The sequence below is a fragment of the Bombina bombina genome, chromosome 6, assembly GCF_027579735.1.
Source record: "Bombina bombina isolate aBomBom1 chromosome 6, aBomBom1.pri, whole genome shotgun sequence".
NCBI lineage: Eukaryota > Metazoa > Chordata > Amphibia > Anura > Bombinatoridae > Bombina > Bombina bombina.
In genome coordinates this window covers 349,542,618-349,553,525 of record NC_069504.1, presented here as the reverse complement: position 1 = coordinate 349,553,525, position 10,908 = coordinate 349,542,618, and positions in this window count along the sequence as shown.

Sequence of the window (10,908 nt, the reverse complement as noted above, 5' to 3'; positions counted from 1 at the left end):
GGCAAAAGCTTTCTGGTCTTTTCTAGAACCGGAAAAGATGACAAATAGACTAGAAGTCTTTCGGAAAGACTTAGTAGCTTCAACATAATAATACAAAGCTCTAACAGCATCCAAAAAATGCAATGATTTCTCCTTAGAATTCATAGGATTAGGACATAATGAAGGAACCACAATTTCTCTACTAATGTTGTTAGAATTCACAACCTTAGGTAAAAAATTCAAAAGAAGTTCGCAGCACCGCCTTATCCTGATGCAAAATCAGAAAAGGAGACTCACAAAAAAGAGTAGATAATTCAGAGATTCCTCTGGGTGAAGACCATTCGCCCAGGTGCAACGTTTGGCGACTGAGATAATCCGCTTTCCAATTGTCCATACCTGGGATATGAACCGCAGAGATTAGACAGGAGCTGGATTCCGCCCAAACCAAAATTCAAGATACTTCTTTCATAGCCAGAGGACTGTGAGTCCCTCCTTGATGATTGATGTATGCCACAGTTGTGACATTGTCTTATCTGAAAACAAATTAACAACTCTCTCTTCAGAAGAGGCCAAGACTGAAGAGCTCTGAAATTGCACGGAGTTCCAAATATAGATCGGAAATCTCACCTCCTGAGATTCCCAAACCCCTTGTGCCGTCAGATACCCCCACACAGCTCCCCAACCTGTAAGACTTGCATCTGTTGAGATTATAGTCCAGGTCGGAAGAACAAAGAAGCCCCCTGAACTAAACAATGGTGATCTGCCCACCATGTCAGAGAGTGTCGTATAATCGGTTTAAAGATATTAATTGAGATATCTTTGAGTAATCCCTGCACCATTGGTTCAGCATACAGAGCTGAAGAGGTCGCATGTGAAAACGAGCAAAGGAGATCGCATTTGATGCGGCAGTCCTAAGACCTAAAATTTCCATGCATAAGGCTACCAAAGGGAATGATTGTGACTGAAGGTTTTGACAAGCTGATATCAATGTTAAACTTCTCTTGTCTGACAAGGACAGAGTCATAGACACTGAATCTATTCTAGAAACCTAAAAAGGTTACACTTGTCTGAGGAATCAATGAACTGATTGGTAAATTGATCCTCCAACCATGAACTTGAAGAAACAACACAAGTCGATTCGTATGAGATTCTTCGAAAATGAGAAGACTGAGCAAGTACCCAGATATTGTCCAATAAGGAAATACAAAAAAAAACTGTTCTCTGATTACAGAAAGAAGGGCACCGAGAACCTTTGAAAGAAATTCTTGGAACTGAGGCTAGGCCAAACGGTAGAGCCACAAAACTGGTAATGCTTGTCTAAAAAGAGAATCTCTGACACAAAAAGTGATCTGGATGAATCGGAATATGTAGATACACATCCTGTAAATCTATTGTAGACATATAATGCCCTTGCTAAACAAAAGGCAGGACAGTCCTACAGTAACCATCTTGAATGTTGGTATCCTTACATAACGATTCAATATTGATAGATCCGAAACTGGTCTGAAGGAATTGACCTTCTTTAGTACAATGAAGAGATAAAATAAAACCCCAGCCCCTGTTCCAGAACTGGAACTGGCATAATTACTCCAGCCAACTCTAAATCTGAAACATATTTCAGAAATGCTGAGCCTTTGCTGTGTTAACTGGGACACGGGAAAGAAAAAAATCTCTTAGCAGGAGGCCTTAACTGAAGCCAATTCTGTACCTTTCTGAAACAATGTTCTGAAACCAGAAATTGAGAACGGAATTGATCAAAATTTCTTTGAAGAAAACGTAATCTGCCTCATACCAGCTGAGCTGGAATAAGGTCCGCACCTTCATGGGTACTTAGGAGCTGGCTATAGGTTTTCTAAAAGGCTTGGATATATTCCAAACTGGAAATAGTTTCCAAACTGATACCGCTCCTGAGAATGAAGGATCAGGCTTTTGTTCCTTATTGTGAGGAAAGGAACGAAATGATCATTAGACCTAAATTTACCTTAGATTTTTTATCCTTTGGTAAAAAAGTTCCCTTCCTTCCAGAAACAGTTGAAATAATAATGTATTACCCTGAAAAGAAAGGGAAAGCAAAGTTGACTTAGAAGACATATCAGTATTCCAAGTTTAATCCATAAAGCTGTTCTAGCTAAAATAGCTAGAGACCTATACCTGACATCAACTCTAATGAAATCAAAAGATGGTATCACCAATAAAATTATTAGCATGTTATAGAATAATAATAATGCTATAAAATTATGATCTGTTACTTGTTGCGCTAAAGCTTCTAACCAAAAAGTTGAAGCTGCAGCAACATCCGCTAAAAATATAGCAAGTCTAAGAAGATTACCTGAACATAAGTAAGCTTTTCTTAGAAAGGATTCAATTTTTCCTATCTAAAGGATCCCTAAATGAATTACTATCTGCCGTAGGAATAGTAGCACATTTAGCAGGAGTAGAGACAGCCCCATAACCTTAGGGATTTTGTCCCAAAAAAACTCTAATCTGTCAGATGGCACAGGATATAATTGCTTAAACGTTTAGAAGGAGTAAAAGAATTACCCAAATTATTCCATTCCCTGGAAATTACTTCAGAAATAGCATCAGGGAGATTAAACACTTCTGGAATAACTACAGGAGATTTAAAAACCTTATTTAAACGTTTAGATTTAGAATCAAGAGGACCAGAATCCTCTATTTCTAATGCAATTAATAATTCTTTAAATAAAGAACGAATAAATTCCATCTTGAACAAATACAAAGATTTATCAGCATCAACCTCTGAGACAGAAACCTCTGAACCAGAAGAACCATTATCAGTATCAGAATGATGATGTTCATTTAAAAATTCATCTGAAAAAAGAGAAGTTTTAAAAGACTTTTATGTAAACTAGAAGGAGAAATAACAGACATAGCCTTCTTAATGGATTTAAAAAATAAAATCTCTTATGTTTATCAGGAACACTCTGAAAATTAGATGTTGACGGAACAGCAACAGGTAATGTAACAGTACTAAAGGAAATTTTATCTGCATTAATAAGTTTGTCATGACATGCAATACAAACAACAGCTGGAGAAACAGATACCAAAAATTATAGCAGATACACTTAGCTTGGTAGCTCCAGCAGTAGACAGCGATTTTCCTGTAGTATCTTCTGACTCAGATGCAACGTGAGACATCTTGCAATATGTAAGAGAAAAAACAACATATAAAGCAAAATTGATCAAATTCCTTAAATGACAGTTTCAGGAATGGGAAAAAATGCCAAAGAACAAGCTTCTAGCAACTAGAAGCACTGAAAAAATAAGACTTAAATAATGTGGAGACAAAAGCGACGCCCTTATTTTTTAGCGCCAAATAAGACGCCCACATTATTTGGCGCCTAAATGCTTTTGGCGCCAAAAATGACGCCACATCCGGAACGCCGACATTTTTGGCGCAAAATAACGTCAAAAAATGACGCAACTTCCGGCGACACGTATGACGCCAGAAACGGAAAAGAATTTTTGCGCCAAAAAAGTCCGCGCCAAGAATGACGCAATAAAATGAAGCATTTTCAGCCCCCGCGAGCCTAACAGCCCACAGGAAAAACAGAGTCAAATTTTTGAAGGTAAGAAAAAAATGATTAATTCAAATGCATTATCCCAAATATGAAACTGACTGTCTGAAAATAAGGAAAGTTGAACATATATTTAGAACTTTATAAACAAAGTGCCCAACCATAGCTTAGAGTGTCACAGAAAATAAGATTTACTTACCCCAGGACACTCATCTACATGTTTGTAGAAAGCCAAACCAGTACTGAAACGAGAATCAGCAGAGGTAATGGTATATATAAGAGTATATCGTCGATCTGAAAAGGGAGGTAAGAGATGAATCTCTACGACCGATAACAGAGAACCTATGAAATAGACCCCGTAGAAGGAGATCACTGCATTCAAATAGGCAATACTCTCCTCACATCCCTCTGACATTCACTGCACGCTGAGAGGAAAACCGGGCTCCAACTTGCTGCGGAGCGCATATCAACGTAGAATCTAGCACAAACTTACTTCACCACCTCCATCGGAGGCAAAGTTTGTAAAACTGAATTGTGGGTGTGGTGAGGGGTGTATTTATAGGCATTTTAAGGTTTGGGAAACTTTGCCCCTCCTGGTAGGAATGTATATCCCATACGTCACTAGCTCATGGACTCTTGCTAATTACATGAAAGAAATAATGCCCAAAACATTTTATTCACCCAGTACCTCAGAAAATGAAACGATTTTACATGCCAGCAAAAAACGTTTAACATAAATTAAGTGTTATTAAAGAGCCTGTTGCCAGTCCCTGCAAATTAGGCTAAAGTCTTATGCACACAGTATAATTCCAGTGAAGTGCCATTCCCCAGAATACTGAAGTGTAAAATATACATACATGACAGCCTGATACCAGATGCTGCTACTGCATTTAAGGCTGAGTTTACATTATATCGGTATGGCAGAATTTTCTCATCAATTCCATTGTCAGAAAATAATAAGCTGCTACATACCTCTTTGCAGATTAATCTGCCCGCTGTCCCCTGATCTGAAGTTTACCTCTCCTCAGATCGCCGAGAAACAGCAATATGATCTTAACTACGCCGGCTAAAATCATAGTAAAAACTCAGGTAGATTCTTCTTCAAATTCTACCAGAGAAGGAATAACACACTCCGGTTCTATTATAAAATAACAAACTTTTGATTGAAGGTATAAAACTAAATATAATCACCATAGTCCTCTTACACATCCTATCTAGTCGTTGGGTGCAAGAGAATGACTGTTAATGGCAGTTAGGGGAGGAGCTATATAGCAGCTCTGCTGGGTGAATCCTCTTGCACTTCCTGTTGGGGAGGAGTTAATATCCCATAAGTAATGGATGATCCGTGTACTGGATACGCTTAACAAGAGAAATAAGTAAATTCAAAACATTTTTAAAATTGTATTCTCTATCTGAATCATGAAAGAAAAATATTGGGTTTAGTGTCCCTTGATTGGTTTTGAGTTAGGATTTGAAAAAGAGAGGTATAGGAATAATCAGTATACAATCTAGAGGCCTGGGACCGCAAGGGCTCATCACCCCTAAACTTAACTGCTAATAATTCAATGAAAGGGCAACAGGGTGTTATATATTCATATTCATTTTTACTTTATTCTTAACTAGTTAAACTAAAAACATGAAGTCCCATAGGGAAGCAAACACCTTTCTTAAATAACCCTGGCACCACATGTTCTCTATACTGCATCCATAGAGGTCCAGTCAATGTATCCAAACACTCTTGCAGTCAATGGAGAAAGCAGTAAGACGGTAGAATGATGAAGGCTGAGACCCACCGCCACATTTCTGCTCATTCCTTAGGAGTTTACATATGTGACTACATGAAAGTTGTACTGGCTTTTGTTAGCACCCTTATGGTCTGTTCTGTTTAGCAATGTGTGTGCTCTACATTCCTGAAGCCTGAATTATTTCTTGAGCAAGTAGCAACCTGTGTCCTGGCATCCAACAGCAAAGCACCTGCTGTTCAGTCAGTTTTGCTGGTTTCAGCAGTGGCAGCCTGTGTTCCTAGTTTTAGCAGTCACAGATTGTGTTCCTGATCTATACGATATGTGACCCTAATTTCCAGCAGTCACAGCGTGTTCCTGATCTATACAGTGATGGCCTATGGACCTAGTTTTCAGAAGTAGCAGCTTGTGCTCCTGTTCTATAGTCACAGCATGTGGTCTAGTTTTCAACAGTCACATATTGTGTTCCTGATTTATACAATGACAGCCTTTGATACTGGTTTCCAGCAGTCACAGATTGTGTTCCTGATCCATACAGTGATAACGTGGTTCTAGTTTCCAGTAATGGCAGCCTGTATTTCTGATCTATAGAGTAGCAGCCTTTGATACTGGTCTCAGCAACAGTAGCATGGATATCCTGATCTATACTGCTTATGTTACTGTTTTTTTCAGAAGTTGTAGTTAGAATTTTGTGACACACTATTGTAAATAGATTATACATAAGCTGCCCCCAACCTACTGCTTAGACCTCTATGAACATGGCCCATTGACACGGTCTGTCTGCTTATTCATGTCTTGTCTTTGTACCCCTATATTGCACTGCAGATTCTATTCGCATGTTACAAATAAAGATAAAAAATAACATTAATAATAATGTACATTTAAGTTTTGAATGTGCCTCAACTAAGCCTCTGGCAGTGAAACAGAAAAAAAGCAAACATTTTCATAAAAAGGGTATCCAGTTCTCTAAAATGCTAATTGCTGGTTAATATGCCAGAAGTTTAAATACGAGGTCATGGCTAATGGATTTTTCTTTTTGAATAGAAAAACATAATTTATGCTTACCTGATAAATTCCTTTCTTCTGTAGTGTGATCAGTCCACGGGTCATCATTACTTCTGGGATATTACTCCTCCCCAACAGGAAGTGCAAGAGGATTCACCCAGCAGAGCTGCATATAGCTCCTCCCCTCTACGTCACTCCCAGTCATTCGACCAAGGACCAACGAGAAAGGAAAAGCCAAGGGTGAAGTGGTGACTGGAGTATAAATTAAAAAATATTTACCTGCCTTAAAAACAGGGCGGGCCGTGGACTGATCACACTACAGAAGAAAGGAATTTATCAGGTAAGCATAAATTATGTTTTCTTCTGTTAAGTGTGATCAGTCCACGGGTCATCATTACTTCTGGGATACCAATACCAAAGCAAAAGTACACGGATGACGGGAGGGATAGGCAGGCTCTTTATACAGAAGGAACCACTGCCTGAAGAACCTTTCTCCCAAAAATAGCCTCCGATGAAGCAAAAGTGTCAAATTTGGAAAATTTGGAAAAAGTATGAAGCGAAGACCAAGTTGCAGCCTTGCAAATCTGTTCAACAGAGGCCTCATTCTTGAAGGCCCAAGTGGAAGCCACAGCTCTAGTAGAATGAGCTGTAATTCTTTCAGGAGGCTGCTGTCCAGCAGTCTCATAAGCTAAACGAATTATGCTACGAAGCCAAAAAGAAAGAGAGGTAGCGGAAGCTTTTTGACCTCTCCTCTGCCCAGAGTAAATGACAAACAGAGAAGACGTTTGTCGAAATTCCTTAGTTGCCTGTAAGTAAAATTTTAGAGCACGGACTACATCCAGGTTGTGCAGTAGACGTTCCTTCTTTGAGGAAGGATTTGGGCATAAAGAAGGAACAACAATCTCTTGATTGATATTCCTGTTAGTAACTACCTTAGGTAAGAACCCAGGTTTAGTACGCAGGACTACCTTATCCGAATGAAAAATCAAATAAGGAGAATCACAATGTAAGGCTGATAATTCAGAGACTCTTCGAGCCGATGAAATAGCCATTAAAAATAGAACTTTCCAAGATAACAACTTTATATCAATGGAATGAAGGGGTTCAAACGGAACGCCCTGTAAAACATTAAGAACAAGGTTTAAACTCCATGGTGGAGCAACAGTTTTAAACACAGGCTTAATCCTGGCCAAAGCCTGACAAAAAGCCTGGACGTCAGGAACTTCTGACAGACGTTTGTGTAACAGAATGGACAGAGCTGAGATCTGTCCCTTTAATGAACTAGCAGATAAACCCTTTTCTAAACCTTCTTGTAGAAAAGACAATATCCTAGGAATCCTAACCTTACTCCAAGAGTAACCTTTGGATTCACACCAATATAGGTATTTACGCCATATCTTATGGTAAATCTTTCTGGTAACAGGTTTCCTAGCCTGTATTAAGGTATCAATAACTGACTCAGAAAACCCACGTCTTGATAAAATCAAGCGTTCAATTTCCAAGCAGTCAGCTTAAGAGAAGTTAGATTTTGATGTTTGAAGGGACCCTGTATCAGAAGGTCCTGTTTCAGAGGTAGAGACCAAGGTGGACAGGATGACATGTCCACCAGGTCTGCATACCAAGTCCTGCGTGGCCACGCAGGTGCTATTAGAATCACTGATGCTCTCTCTTGTTTGATTCTGGCAATCAATCGAGGAAGTAACGGGAAGGGTGGAAACACATAAGCCATCCTGAAGTCCCAAGGTGCTGTCAGAGCATCTATCAGGACTGCTCCTGGATCCCTGGATCTGGACCCGTAACGAGGAAGCTTGGCGTTCTGTCGAGACGCCATGAGATCTATCTCTGGTTTGCCCCAAAGTCGAAGTATTTGGGCAAAGACCTCCGGATGAAGTTCCCACTCCCCCGGATGAAAAGTCTGATGACTTAAGAAATCCGCCTCCCAGTTCTCCACTCCCGGGATGTGGATTGCTGACAGGTGGCAAGAGTGAGACTCTGCCCAGCGAATTATCTTTGATACTTCCATCATAGCTAGGGAGCTTCTTGTCCCTCCCTGATGGTTGATGTAAGCTACAGTCGTGATGTTGTCCGACTGAAACCTGATGAACCCCCGAGTTGTCAACTGGGGCCAAGCCAGGAGGGCATTGAGAACTGCTCTCAATTCCAGAATGTTTATTGGCAGGAGACTCTCCTCCTGACTCCATTGTCCCTGAGCCTTCAGAGAATTCCAGACGGCACCCCAACCTAGAAGGCTGGCGTCTGTTGTTACAATTGTCCAGTCTGGTCTGTTGAATGGCATCCCCCTGGACAGATGTGGCCGAGAAAGCCACCATAGAAGAGAATTTCTGGTCTCTTGATCCAGATTCAGAGAAGGGGATAAGTCTGAGTAATCCCCATTCCACTGACTTAGCATGCACAGTTGCAGTGGTCTGAGGTGTAAGCGTGCAAAGGGTACTATGTCCATTGCCGCTACCATTAAGCCGATTACCTCCATGCATTGAGCCACTGACGGGTGTTGAATGGAATGAAGGGTGCGGCAAGCACTTTGAAGTCTTGTTAGCCTGTCCTCTGTCAGGTAAATCTTCATTTCTACAGAATCTATAAGAGTCCCCAGGAAGGGAACTCTTGTGAGTGGAACGAGTGAACTTTTCTTTTCGTTCACCTTCCATCCATGTGACCTTAGAAATGCCAGCACTAACTCTGTATGAGACTTGGCAGTTTGAAAGCTTGAAGCTTGTATCAGAATGTCGTCTAGGTATGGAGCTACCGAGATTCCCCGCGGTCTTAGTACCGCCAGAAGAGCACCCAGAACCTTTGTGAAGATTCTTGGAGCTGTAGCCAATCCGAAAGGAAGAGCCACAAACTGGTAATGCCTGTCTAGGAAGGCAAACCTTAGGTACCGATAATGATCTTTGTGAATCGGTATGTGAAGGTAAGCATCTTTTAAATCTACAGTGGTCATGTACTGACCCTCTTGGATCATAGGTAAAATTGTCCGAATAGTCTCCATCTTGAACGATGGAACTCTTAGGAATTTGTTTAGGATCTTTAAGTCCAGGATTGGTCTGAAAGTTCCCTCTTTTTTGGGAACCACAAACAGATTTGAGTAAAACCCCTGTCCCTGTTCCGATCGTGGAACTGGATGGATTACTCCCATTAACAAGAGCTCTTGTACGCAGCGTAGAAACGCCTCTTTCTTTGTCTGGATTGTTGACAATCTTGACAGATGAAATCTCTCTCTTGGAGGAGAGTATTTGAAGTCCAGAAGGTATCCCTGAGATATTATCTCTAGCGCCCAGGGATCCTGAACATCTCTTGCCCAAGCCTGGGCGAAGAGAGAAAGTCTGCCCCCCACTAGATCCGATCCCGGATCGGGGGCCCTCAATTCATGCTGTTTTAGGGGCAGCAGCAGGTTTCCTAGTCTGCTTGCCCTTGTTCCAGGACTGGTTAGGTTTCCAGCCTTGTCTGTAGCGAGCAACAGCTCCTTCCTGTTTTGGTGCAGAGGAAGTTGATGCTGCTCCTGCTTTGAAATTACGAAAGGAACGAAAATTAGACTGTCTAGTCTTGGCTTTGGCTTTGTCCTGAGGCAGGGCATGGCCTTTACCTCCTGTAATGTCAGCGATAATCTCTTTCAACCCGGGCCCGAATAAGGTCTGCCCTTTGAAAGGTATATTAAGCAATTTAGACTTAGAAGTAACATCAGCTGACCAGGATTTTAGCCACAGCGCCCTGCGTGCCTGAATGGCGAATCCTGAATTCTTCGCCGTAAGTTTAGTAAGATGTACTACGGCCTCCGAAATGAATGAATTAGCTAGTTTAAGGACTCTAAGCCTGTCCGTAATGTCGTCCAGAGTAGCTGAACCAATGTTCTCTTCCAGAGACTCAATCCAGAATGCCGCTGCAGCCGTGATCGGCGCAATGCATGCAAGGGGTTGCAATATAAAACCTTGTTGAACAAACATTTTCTTAAGGTAACCCTCTAATTTTTTATCCATTGGATCTGAAAAAGCACAGCTATCCTCCACCGGGATAGTGGTACGCTTAGCTAAGGTAGAAACTGCTCCCTCCACCTTAGGGACCGCTTGCCATAAGTCCCTTGTGGTGGCGTCTATTGGAAACATTTTTCTAAATATCGGAGGGGGTGAGAACGGCACACCGGGTCTATCCCACTCCTTAGTAACAATTTCAGTAAGTCTCTTAGGTATAGGAAAAACCTCAGTACTCGTCGGTACCGCAAAATATTTATCCAACCTACACATTTTCTCTGGTATTGCAACTGTGTTACAATCATTCAGAGCCGCTAACACCTCCCCTAGTAATACACGGAGGTTTTCCAGTTTAAATTTAAAATTTGAAATATCTGAATCCAGTCTGTTTGGATCAGAACCGTCACCCACAGAATGAAGCTCTCCGTCCTCATGTTCTGCCACCTGTGACGCAGTGTCTGACATGGCCCTAATATTATCAGCGCACTCTGTTCTCACCCCAGAGTGATCACGCTTACCTCTTAGTTCTGGTAATTTAGCCAAAACCTCAGTCATAACAGTAGCCATATCCTGTAATGTGATTTGTAATGGCCGCCCAGATGTACTCGGCGCTACAATATCACGCACCTCCCTCTGAGCGGGAGATGTAGGTACTGACAC